The sequence below is a fragment of the Schistocerca gregaria genome, chromosome 4 (assembly GCF_023897955.1).
Source record: "Schistocerca gregaria isolate iqSchGreg1 chromosome 4, iqSchGreg1.2, whole genome shotgun sequence".
Taxonomy (NCBI): Eukaryota; Metazoa; Arthropoda; class Insecta; order Orthoptera; family Acrididae; genus Schistocerca; species Schistocerca gregaria.
Genome location: NC_064923.1, coordinates 655982974 through 655995902, shown reverse-complemented (window position 1 = coordinate 655995902; position 12929 = coordinate 655982974). Strand labels below are relative to the sequence as shown.

At 39.5% G+C, this 12929-nt stretch overlaps 1 protein-coding gene across 3 annotated transcripts in view; it reads right to left on the bottom strand.

The window, feature by feature from the left end:
• Positions 1 to 12060, bottom strand: part of LOC126268226 (ataxin-2 homolog) — a 301295-nt gene extending 289235 nt beyond the window's left edge. Inside the window, exon 1 of one of the 3 annotated variants that reach the window (XM_049973865.1) lies at positions 11656 to 12060. The gene's annotated coding sequence lies outside the window, so the exon portion shown is untranslated. Of the gene's footprint in view, positions 1 to 11493; positions 11588 to 11655 lie in introns of those variants that run through there. The other 2 variants (XM_049973866.1, XM_049973867.1) reach the window with 2 other exon arrangements.
• Between the last annotated feature and the right edge of the window lie 869 nt (positions 12061 to 12929).

The following is a 12929-nucleotide window of genomic DNA, read 5'->3' as shown; positions in this document are numbered from 1 at the left end:
AAGTCCTTTCTGATTACATGAAAGTATCATTTTAGCTTTCTCTAAGGACAAACAAATTAAGCCAGGATAAAAATGAAGTGGACTGTTATGTGTAAAAACCACAAAACTTGTTTTTAAGTTACATTTTATGTATTAATGAATATAAATTAGATACTATAACAATATTTTTAGTTTCCCCATACAAACTGCACCTGTTAACATGATGATTTGCAACATTTGACAGTAGTATTTTTAAGCACAGTTCTTTAATCTTATAATGAGGGTCTGCACAATAAATGACAAATTTCCAAGTAAAAGATGATTTGTCTGACATACAGGGCCAAACTGGAGACCAGTGCCATATTAGCAGCACTGGTTGCATACAGTTAACGCAGCTGAGGTCAGAAGCCACCAGATGCAGCACCGCGGCCATGGGTCTCTCGTTTGCCACCAGACATCACTGCCATCTCCCACCAGGCTGGCCACTAGCCTGCCTCGCTCTGGTCATCTGAACTAGGACACTGTTACATCATCTGGACACTGCAATAGCTGTCCGTTTGGAATTGCTGGTAGCCAAGGAGGCTCACTAACGGGCTGCCTCTTTGAGAAACACTTACAGCAGTGTGTCCACATCAGCACATCTGTCTGCAAGATTCAACGGTCGTCATCTGCTTTCTGCAGCAGGCCGCACTACATCTGTTCGTAGTTAATAATAAAGAACTTTCACAAAATTTGACTGCCTTCATGATCTATGCCTCCATCCACCTCCAGTAGAGAACCATTCACCTCGTCCAATACATACTCTCTTATGCCATTACTTCGTATCAGAAGATAATCTGTTAGAGGTTTAAGTGGTTGAGCAATGGAGGGTTACAATTGTGGTTCAACAACAGCAAATGTAACTCGCAAAACATACTTTGTCTTAGCCACTCATAGGGTCTTCATAAACTTTGGTTTGTTGTCTTCCTGTCATCCAATTCCCATTATATCAGTGACAGACTCAGTTACTGTACCTGGGAGGAGCTGGGGGATGAACCGATAACACGGACTGTGTGCACATAATGTAATTTACTTGAGCACACCACTCTTATCTGTATCCCCCTTCCTACAACATGGAATGACACAGCTGGTTACTGGACTAAAGAAAGAGAGTTGAATGAACCCAGTGCAAAACAGAACCTAATGACTCCATGTCTGCGTCTCTTACAAGTGAAACAGTGAACACAGTGTAAATATATAAGGAAAGAATGCCACAAAACAGTACAGGTTACTCAAAAGTGGCTACTTTGAACTGAGGTAGAAGACTACAAAGTGTAACCAGTTGTAGAACTGTTAGTCCTTCTGTAACAGTCAGTTTCTCAAGCAGGAATCCAGCGGTTCGAATTACTCATAGAACGGAAGAAATGTAATGGTATGGACCCAGATAGGAGCCCAGGGCAGTATTCATGGTGAGAGTTTACAGCCAGCTGCCACAGTATTTCACCGCACCAACAGTTTCGCCAATAGCGACCCAGTTCTCTGGGCAACAAGTACCCTACTGGAAATTTTGACAGTACTGAAGTACGCAGTTCCACTTGGCTCCTGCATTAACATGCCCGTCTTAGCCACATACTGACGATAGGCACTGAAAAGCTCGTCAATTCCATTTTGTTACATTTCACAGAAAAACAAAAACGGTTTCTTAAAACAATTATATAACATAACACAGATATAAAAGTCACTACAAGTATAACTACAGGGGTGAACATTAATAAAACTAATAAACTCCAGGGACAGACTCCTGACTGGAAATGACAGAAAAAAGTCCTATGAATATATGTCTGGAAATGGATGGTGCACATGCTATGACAACAAATTTTCCCAGAATGCATTACAGAGCTGCATCCTGTCCACATCCCAACAGATATTCAAAGTGGTCTTTGTCGAGGCGTTGTGGAATAATAACCAGGCCACACATTGAAGCTGAACTGATGCTGATGAGACACTTCAACCATTCCCCGAGGATTGGCTGGAGCCTACATATGAAGATTATGCAGAGTAATGATGCGAGTTCTGGTAAAGGTTGCTTCATCAGTAAAGAGCACTGATGACAGAAATCCAGTAATTGTGATGGTCTGGCACAAAAACCATCGACAAAATCCTTCCCATAGAGGGAAACCCACTGCTGATAATCCTTGCACTCGGTGCAGATGATAGGGACAGTAGCAGTGGTCATGCAGGATACGCATCATCTTACTTTGGCTGACCATGTCAGCAGGCCACTTGCCTGGAGCTTGTACTACGATTCATCCCAACATCCTGTAGAATCTGGTCCTCCAAATCTATTGTACACACAGTCCACCACCTCCCATCACATCTGTCCGTTTGAAAGGACCAATGATAACACAAATGCCCAAAAAGGACTTAAAATGTTGTGTGATGGAGCTGGTGCCTGTGAGGATACTGTTTTGATACAGCGGTCTTGCCCCTCTACAGTTTCCAATTGCTTGGCCTTACACTAACGCCATCTCAACTTGTTTCCGATGTGAATACCAGACCATTCTGCTGCTTACAGTACACTGCATCCATCACACAGCCTGCAACACCAAGGAACACACAACGAGTGGTCAGAGGAATGTTCTCACTCAGCAGAGCCATCTACCATGGCAATGAGGCATTTCCAGTACATCTTCACAGGACCTTTGTTCCTCCATTTCCAGTCAGGAATTCATCCCTGTTGTTTGTCAGTTTTATCAATGTTCAACCTATATAAAAGAATCGTGGTTATTGACCGATTACAAAATCCACCTACTTTCAAATCTCTCTTTGATAACGGAGTTACAGAGCGCCTCATCAATATATACTTCCAGGCCAGCTTTGCAGGTCACTGGCATGGCTGGGCTACACATTGATGCTCACTGTTTGTCAGTCTCTGCCACGAGGTCACCATCACTCTTCTAATACAGCAATCTGTGATGACACCAAGCTGAGAACCAACAACCACCACCTGCCAGTCTATCCATCAGGTCGCCTTCATTCTTCCACCATCTCCGCGAGACCCTACACTGGTGGTCCTGTTGCCACCTCAAGGTCCTGGGTATGAACTGATGTCCTCCCAGTTACAAGCCATTGGGAACCAATGTCATCAAGTGCAGAATGCCCACCATTGGTTCTGGGTTCATCATCCAGACATCAAACCAAGGCTGATATTGGGCCTGCCTCACTACAGCCGCCTGAGTCGGCATGCTGTCACACTATCTTGACTCCACAATAACTAGCTACTTGGACTGCAATGACAGCCAAAGCTTCTTGTCACTGGGCTGCCTCACCAGGAAGTGCTTACAGTGGCATGTCCGCACCACCGCACCTGGGTGCAGGATTCGACATCTATCGTATGTAATCTCCATACCACAGGCACGGTGTCTGTTTATGGTTAACAATAAAGAACTCTGACAACTCACCAACTACACCTCCAACAACTTCCAGCAGAGAAGCACTAATCCACTCCATTCTCACAGACACTATTACACGACAGAAGATGGCTGACTCGCAAGTTAGCCTAGAGACAGTGGTAAGGCCATACAATGTACTGAACAATATACCTGAAACATCTGCTGAACATGGATACAATAGAATGAACTATTATTTCCCCCACTCAAAAATGTAAAACAATGCAACAAAAATATTCTTTCAAACACCAACTTTATTCGCAATGTCAAACTGCTACAAAAGTCTTCTCTAGCGGTCCTTGTTTGTAAATTAGCTAATCATTTGGTTCACATAAGAATGTAACTAAATGAACACACACAAAGCATTTGAAGTTGCGAGTGTTGTATGTACTAAGAACATGTCATTTTCCTAAGAAATTAAATTAACGCCAGCAGTAAAGATGGTAAACCACTAGAAGATACACAGCCTGCCAAGGAAAACAGAAACCTGCAGGAAACATCATAAGCAAAGAGACTACATATTACTGTTAACCGTGCATATGGGTCACTGTTTTTCTAGACAATCTGAAAAATTTCATATCAGAATGATACTTCCTTAACTTGTACACACAGCGACAGGAAATAACTTGCGATGTAAAATATATTGCTTAGAAATGGAGCATCTAACAGTGTGCGTCAAGTGATGTCCATTGAGTACTCTACCCTTACATAAAATGATGGAAATGTTGCGCATTTGAGTGGGAAATTTGGTTTTATGCACTCAAGACTCTTCCAACAAAGTCTACTTAAACAATGTTCAGAGTGCCGATTTACTTAGTTGTAATGGGTTAAGGGATGTGGACAGAAACAAATTCAAGCGTTGTTGTTGTTTCAAGAAACGGAACAGGACATGTGCCCCATTCAAGCTAGTGATAGGATTCAATTCTTCGATAAAGCAAAGTTTGACTCATCACTTCACTGTTCAGGCGCTGAGTAACCCAACTATAGTGAGGGAGACCATTCCAAAATGAGGCACATCTTACAGCAAATGACACAGAGAATGCACCTGTGTAAGGGAGTGTGAGAGAGAATATTTTTCTCTGGTTGGAAGAAGTATTTTTGCTGTGTTGTTCAGACAAGAGTGTTATGGGTGTGTATAAATGTGTAGGATTTTATACTTTGATCATATTGATCATATGGTTCAAGGGAAAAACCTTCTACACACATAGCCAATGTAGCTATGCATAAGATGGTGAAATGTGATCAAAATGACAAATTTAGAAAAATAGTGATTACAAATTCCTGTACAACTGCTTTGTTACGATGTTTAAGCTGATAATCTCCTTCATATGATAAGGAAAATTGATAAATCTATTTAACCACCCCCCCATTGGCGTGGTGGGTGGGTGGGGAAGCTCGCGCGCCTCATCAATACAGATAGCCGTACCGTAGGTGCCACCACGACGGAGGGGGTTATCTGTTGAGAGGCCTGACAAACCTGTGGTTCCTGAAGAGGGGCAGCAGCCTTTTCAGTAGTTCCAGGGGCAACGGTCTGGTCGGTTGACTGATCTGGCCTTGTAACACTAACCAAAACGGCCTTGCTGTGCTGGTACTGCGAACGGCTGAAAGCAAGGGGGAAACTACAGCCGTAATTTTTTCCCAAGAGCATGCAGCTTTACTGTATGGTTAAATGATGATGGCGTCCTCTTGGGTAAAATATTCCGGAAGTAAAATAGGCCCCCATTCGGATCTCCGGGTGAAGACTACCCAGGAGGAAATTGTTATCAGGAGAATGAAAACTGGCGTTTTACAGATCAGTGTGTGGAATGTCAGACCCCTTAATTGGACAAGTAGGTCAGAAAATTTAAAAAGGGAAATGCAGCGGTTGAAGTTAGATCTAGTGGGAATTTGTGAAGTTCAGTGGCAGGAAGAACAAGACTTCTGGTCAAGCGACTATAGGGTTATAAACACAAAATCAAATAGGAATAATGCATGAATAGGTATAATAATGAATAGGAAAATAGGAATGCAGGTAAGCTACTACAAACAGCATAGTGAACCCATTATTGTGGCCAGGATAGATACGAAGCCTCCGCCTACCACAGTAGTACAAGTTTACATGCCAACTAGTTCTGCAGATGACAAAGAGATTGATGAAATGTATGATGAGATAAAATAAATTATTCAGATAGTGAAGGGAGATGAAAATTTAATTGTCATGGGTGACAAACTCGATAGTAGGAAAAGAAAGAGAAGAAATGTAGTAGGTGAATATGGAATGGGATTAAGGAATGAAAGAGGAAGCCACCTGGTAGAATTTTGCACAGAGCTTAACTTAATCATAGCTAACACTTGGTTCAAGAATCATAAAAGAAGGCTATATACATGGAAGAAGCCTGGAGATACTGGAAGGTCTCAGATAGATTATATAATGGTAAGACAGAGTGTCACGAACCAGGTTTTAAATTTTAAGACATTTCCAGGAGCACATGTGGACTCTGACCACAATCTATTGGTTATGAACGGTAGACTAAAACTGAAGAAACTGCGAAAAGGTGGGAATTTAAGGAGATGCGACCTGGATAAACTGAAAGAACCAGAGGTTGAAGAGAGCTTCAGGGAGAGCATAAGGGAACAATTGACAGGAATGGGGGAAAGAAATACAGTAGAAGAAGAATCGGTAGCTTTGAGAGATGAAATAATGAAGGCAGCAGAAATTAAATAGGTAGAAAGACGAGGGCTAGTAGAAATCCTTGGGTAACAAAAGAGATATTGAATTTAATTAATGAAAGGAGAAAATATAAAAATGCAGTAAATGTAGCAGGCAAAAAGGAATACAAACATCTAAAGAATGAGATCGACAGGAAGCGAAAAATGGCTAAGCAGGGATGGCTAGAGACAAATATAAGGATGCAGATGCGCATATCATTAGGGGTAAGATAGATACTGCCTACAGGAAAATTAAAGAGACCTTTGGAGAAAAGAGAACCACTTGCATGAATATCAAGTGCTCAGATGGAAACCCAGTTCTGAAGAAAGAAGGTAAAGCAGAAAGGTGGAAGGAGTATATAGGGGGTCTACACAAGGCTGGTGTTTTTGAGGACAATACTATAGAAATGGAAGAGAATGTAGATGAAATAGATATGGTACTGCATGAAGAGTTTGACAGAGCACTGAAGGACCTGAGTTGAAACAAGGCCCCGGGAGTAGACAACATTCCATTAGAACTACCGACGGCCTTGGGAGAGTCGAGCCTCGCAAAACTCTACCATCTAGTGAGCAAGATGTACGGGACAGGCAAAATACCCTCAGACTTCAAGAACTATATAACAATTCCCATCCCAAAGAAAGCAGGTGATGACAGATGTGAAAATTATCGAACTATCAGTTTAATAAGCCACGGCTGCAAAATACTAACAAAAATCCTTTACAGACAAATGGAAAAACTGGTAGAAGCCGACCTCGGGGAAGATCAGTTTGGATTCCGTAGAAATGTTGCAACACGTGAGGCAATACTGACTCTACGACTTATCTTAGAAAATAGATTAAAGAAAGGTAAACCTACATTTCTAGCATGTGTAGACTGAGAAAGCTGTTGACAATACTCACAAATTCTGAAGGTGGCAGGGGTAAAATACAGGCTATTTACAATTTGTACAGAAACCAGATGGCACTTGTGAGAGTCAAGGGGCACAAAAGGGAAGCAGTGGTTGGGAAGGGAGTGAGACCCTGTCATAGCCTAACCCCGGTATTATTCAATCTGTATATTGAGCAAGCAGTAAAGGAAACAAAAGAAAAATTCGGAGTAGGAATTAAAATCCACGGAGAAGAAAAAAAACTTCGAGGTTCGCCGATGACATTGTAATTCTGTCAGAGACATCAAAAGACCTGGAAGAGCAGCTGAACAGAGTGGACAGTGTCTTGAAAGTAGGATATAAGATGAACATCAACAAAAGCAAAACGAGGATAATGGAATGTAGTCGAATTAAGTCGGGTGATGCTGAGGGAATTAGATTAGGAAATGAGACACTTAAAGTAGTAAAGGAGTTTTGCTATTTGGGGAGCAAAATAACTGATTATAGCCGAAGTAGAGAGGATATAAAATGGGGACTGGCAATGGCAAAGAGAGTGTTTCTGAAGAAGAGAAATTCGTTAACATCAAGTATAGATTTAAGTTTCAGGAAGTTGTTTCTGAAAGTATTTGTATGGAGTGTAGCCATGTATGGGTGTGAAACGTGGACGATAAATAGTTTAGACAAGAAGAGAATAGAAGCTTTCGAAATGTGGTGCTACAGAAGAATACTGAAGATAAGGTGGATAGATCACGTAACTAATGAGGAGGTATTGAATAGGATTGGGGAGAAGAGAAGTATGTGGCACAACTTGACTAGAAGAAGGGATCGTTGGTAGGGCATATTCCGAGACATCAAGGGATCACCAATTTAGTATTGGAGGGAACGTGGAGGGTAAAAATCTTAGAGGGAGACCAAGAGGTGAATACACTAAGCAGATTCAGAAGGATGTAGGTTGCAGTAGGTACTGGGAGGTGATGAAGCTTGCACAGGATAGAGTAGCATGGAGAGCTGCATGTACTCAAGAATGGATCACATTTGTGCTACATAAGTAGTCTCCTCCATAATGAGATATACTTTCCTACAATTCCCAAAAGAAACAAAAGTCGACCATTCACTTTCCTTTGTAGCATCGTTAGGTGCTCATTTCATTTAAATACACTTTGCAACATTACACCCAGATCTTTAATTGATGTGGATGTGTTAAGCAGCATACAACTAGTACCAGAACCAAACATTACAGCATTTCTCCACCAATTCATCCGCAGTAATTTACATTTTTCCTCATTTGGAGCATACTCCTATTCACCAAACCAAATAAAAATGCTAACTTGTCCTGCATTATTCTACAGTCACTCAACAATGACACTGTCATATACTACAGTGTCATCAGCAAACTGTTGCCAATTGTTGTTCACCACAGTCATCAGAGCCTCTATGTGCATAGAGAACAAGTTCAGTCCTATTTCATTTCTCTCGTCTCCGATGAAATTTCATTGTCAAGGACAACATATTGGTTTCTATTAGTGTTTCGTCTTTGAGCCACTAACATATCTGGGAACCTATTTCGTATACTGTGACATCTATTAGTGGTATATCTGTGAAATTAAGGTTTGTCTACATAGTTTATGTATTAGAGATGATTGCCATGTAAGACGGAACTTTGAAGTCTGCAATACCAGGCCTGCTGCGGAATCCAGTCCAAAAGCAATCATGTAGCTCTGTTGACCCATTAAAGATATTTGTCTGTAATTTTGCAGGTCTGTCCTTTTAACCCTTCTTACATCTTATATGAAGGAGCCCTTTGCACTTTTTTACAGTTACTTTGACTTTGCACTGAGTGAGAGGTTTGCAATAACAGCAAGCTAAGTAAGGAGGCCAATGCTGTACAGTACCCTCTGTAAAACCAAACTGGGATTCCATTCAGATCTGGTGACTTACTGGTTTTTAACTTTTTTAGTTGCTTCTCATCGCCTGTGACACCTATTGTTACGTCCTCCAAACAAGTATGCGTGTGACAGACAAATGTTGTTTTGTCTGTAACATCCTTTTGAGTGAATGATTTCTTAAATGTGAAATGAAGATCTCCAGCTTTCCTTTTACTGTCTCCTACTGCAGTACCTGACTGGCCGACAAGTGACTTTGGCTCGCTTAGTGATTTTACATAGGACCAGAACTTTCTTGAGCTATTGGCAAGATCTTTCACTAGTGAACGATGGTGGAAGTGTTGTTTGCATTGTGCATCGATCTTTTTATTGTTGCACAAGTTTCTAGTAACTTCTGCCTGTCGACATTTCCATGCTACTTCTGAGAGGGCAATGACTATTAATAAAATTCCTTGATTCCAAAGTTATAAACACATCAGTGTTCAATCTTATGTTTTTTTAATTCAAATGTATTATCGCTTGTTGTATGGGAAAAACTGCTATCGGCAGGTTGCAGGAATAAAGGTAATTAATTGTTGGAAGTGCCTTTTGGATTTGCTGTCTTCAACAATTCTCATGCCCATTTTCTGGCCATGTACATTCTGGGTATTCAAAATGCAATTACACAGAGTTAATATCTATCCAGCAAGTTTAAAGTCAACCAAACTTGGTGGCTGTTGGTTTCGTCCTGCAGCATAATGCGAATGTAAAATTACTCGTTTCACATAATTACAATTTATTGTGCAAATAACCTATGGAGCATGAAACTGATAATATTTCTTTTTGGAATATAGTTTGTGGTTGTAGACTGATCCCTTGCGCAGCAGGAAGTCTAGCTTCGGCTGGAATGTGTCAATATGGTCGCAGTTTGGGGAAGATAAAGAATGTAAATATGAAAGCTCTGATGTACTGAAATAATGATCTGCAGCATATCTAAAAGTTGTGGATAGGCAAAGCAATACCGAGTGCTTCAATTTGTACTATGATGTAGTCATTTGCCCAACAAAACAGTCTTGAAATGAAACTGTATCTGGATTCTTCTCATAAAGTGACCAATTTCAACACACCCTTTTTTTTCCAGGCCTAAAGACATATTCTTCTGCACCAGAAACAAAACGAAACAACAAAAAACCTTTTTACTAAACGTATAAAGTAACACAGGCAAGCTAACTTAGGTGTGTATAAGTGTTTACTATTCATATAAAATGGTAGGCTAACCTCAAACATTTTACATCAGCAATTTCATAGGACTCTAAGGCTGCCTAAATAGTAAATACTGGCTATTATTGATACTTGTTGTGAATCAGAATGTTAGTCACTCCAGTCATCCTTCAGAATAAGTATTCTTTTCATCAAATACCACTGGCAGAGAACTATGAAACAGGGAAGGTTTCGACCAAATGGCTAAAAAATTATTTGCACATGACCTGCATGTCATTACCTGTTTATCATGAAGATTCAGAGTTGATCTACTTTGTAGGTATTCCCCAATCATTATAAAACAAAGCTTTTGGCTACAAAACACCTTATTTTTACAGACAGCCTGAAAAATAGCATTTATAATTTCAACCTTCACAGGACCTCCCTGTTCATTATCTTAACAAACATTAAAAGCTTGGTAGTACAGGACCCACTCTTATGTCAGAAATTGTAAACTACAATGCATGAAGCAAACTGCTGATTCACAACAGCCTAAACCTAGTTTCTGATTAAAGTTTTCTTTGTTTACAAGGCCTACATTACTTTCTCAGATATTACTTAATGTAAGTGAATTATTTATTAGACCTATTTAACCCTGCTCTACATGCAACTGTTAAGTATTCTCACTTACATTTAACAAATATTATTTTCATAACGTTCATAACTATGTTCGAATTCCAACTGAGTAACTACATATTCATATCAAGTATCCAATTGTTGCAACTCTGTAAAAATGGTATAAATTTTAATTTTAGCCGATATGTATGCATGAACAAGATGTGAATCTAGGTTTACATTAAACCTATAAAAAAACTAAAGAGTATCAAACAGATGTAAGCATATTTTTCCTTTACAAAAACTATAGCTGGAAGTTAAATGCAGAATGTGCGTTTTAGATACTGGCAAATTTCAAACTTTTATTTTGTACACATGACATAAATTATGAAAAATGCATGGGAAGCACAACGTAACTATCACCCTACAACTAACGTCACAGCGACAGCTACGAGCAGTTGTTCGACAATTTCGAAAAACTTTTCGCTTCATGTTTGATAAGCAAATCGCTCAAGGCGTTACAAACACTGACACTCACAAACACTGACACTCACAAACACTAATTTCCAATACTCTTAGCTTATCGTCCTGGTCATGGACAATTTTTTTGTACGTGTGTGTGTGTATTTCCTTCTGTGCAGATGTTGCGCCTCTTCGTTCGTAGCTCTACAGAGCATTAAAATACGTATGACAATACTGTTGCAATGTAAGAATGAATTCAAATGAGCTGTTTAATTACCTACGAACCGCTTTTATTACTCTCCTTAAGACTTTTTTGGGGTCACGTCGTAATTTGCAACTACAATGATAATTAACTCGCACTAGTGTTAAGATTTAATTCTGTTGTAAACAAACCTTACACTCGTACACAGCTGTGGAAACATAACATTCCACACCAATTACCAAGCAATAAACTATACAAAAGCCTCAAAGGTTCGGGGATAATAACAATCGCGGGGAAATCACCATGGTTCGACAACTGTCTTACATATCATCAAAATTAAATGATTACATTACCTCAAAACCCTGGTTTGGATCTTCTGTAAATCTCCTCAAATGACGCCCTCACAATTCCTTATGACGTCATACAGTATATAATAGTCATGTAAAAAAAATACGAGAAACAATATATTTTGATGGCAGGGTCTCACTAAAAAACGTTCAATGTCATTATTCTGTATGACTTGACCGCAACTAGTTTGAAGCGCTCTTGATATTACTCAATTTTTTTTTAATAAATTGGTAATCGAAAGCAACAAAGATGTTGCTTATATTAGAACTCCGCATTACCATGAAATATGCACTTTCCTCCTGCTGAGCAGTATTATTAGTTAATTATATGCCATTCGAAATAAGCAAGAGACCCTGAAATACGCTAAGATTGCAGGAACTACTTGAAGTTCTAAAATTATGGAGCATATGATGTATGCAGTGCCGTACGAACATTGAAACATTTGATGGTTACGCGCTATTAGTCATAGCATCTACTATCGCAAGTCTTTTTTTTTTTAAGTGTAGAAAATAATCTTAACATTGCTCCACACGCGTAGATACAAAAAAACAGTGTAGAAGTCTATGGAGGGACTTCTATTAAAAAAAACACAATTTTCCGTCGTACAGAAAGGTACAGTAAGCTAAGTTTTCAAACAAATTGTTTGTTGGCGCCAGCCCCTTGTGACAATTTTCTTAAGTGCTACAGGAATGTTCTTCCTTTTTCAACAAAACGGGTACCCGTTGTCTGTAGAAAAAGACGATAAGGATGGGTGGTTGGTTGCACTGTTGTCGGGAGGAGTGAGTGGACTCATAATAGTTTCGCAGAAGAGGATACGAACCAAAATTTCTTGCGACACAAATGTTAAAATCATGTTTATTAATTGCCGAATGAACTACTTTATAATAAGTAGCTACTACCCACAACCTGCTCAGTTGCGGAAGTTTAGTTTGGATGCGATTTTTAAATGTTAATATGCTGTCCAGGAGATAACGTTCAGACAAATGCCAATACTTTCTGTATTAAAATTCTGACATTGGCTGGTAAAACGAGAAAATACATGGTGAACTGAAGGTATGACACTATTCAAAGTTTTTTATAACATTATTAGATATTGACTCTAATTGGTCCGGTCCTCTATGAAATTATAAAGCTGACCTTTTAATCAAATACGCAATAAACCATATTGCCAGGAACACACATTTTTAGAGACCATTTATTCAGCAATGTACACAATGAAGATCAAGGAGGAAACATAAACTACCATACATAAAACACATCAAAGAGTAAAATATCAATG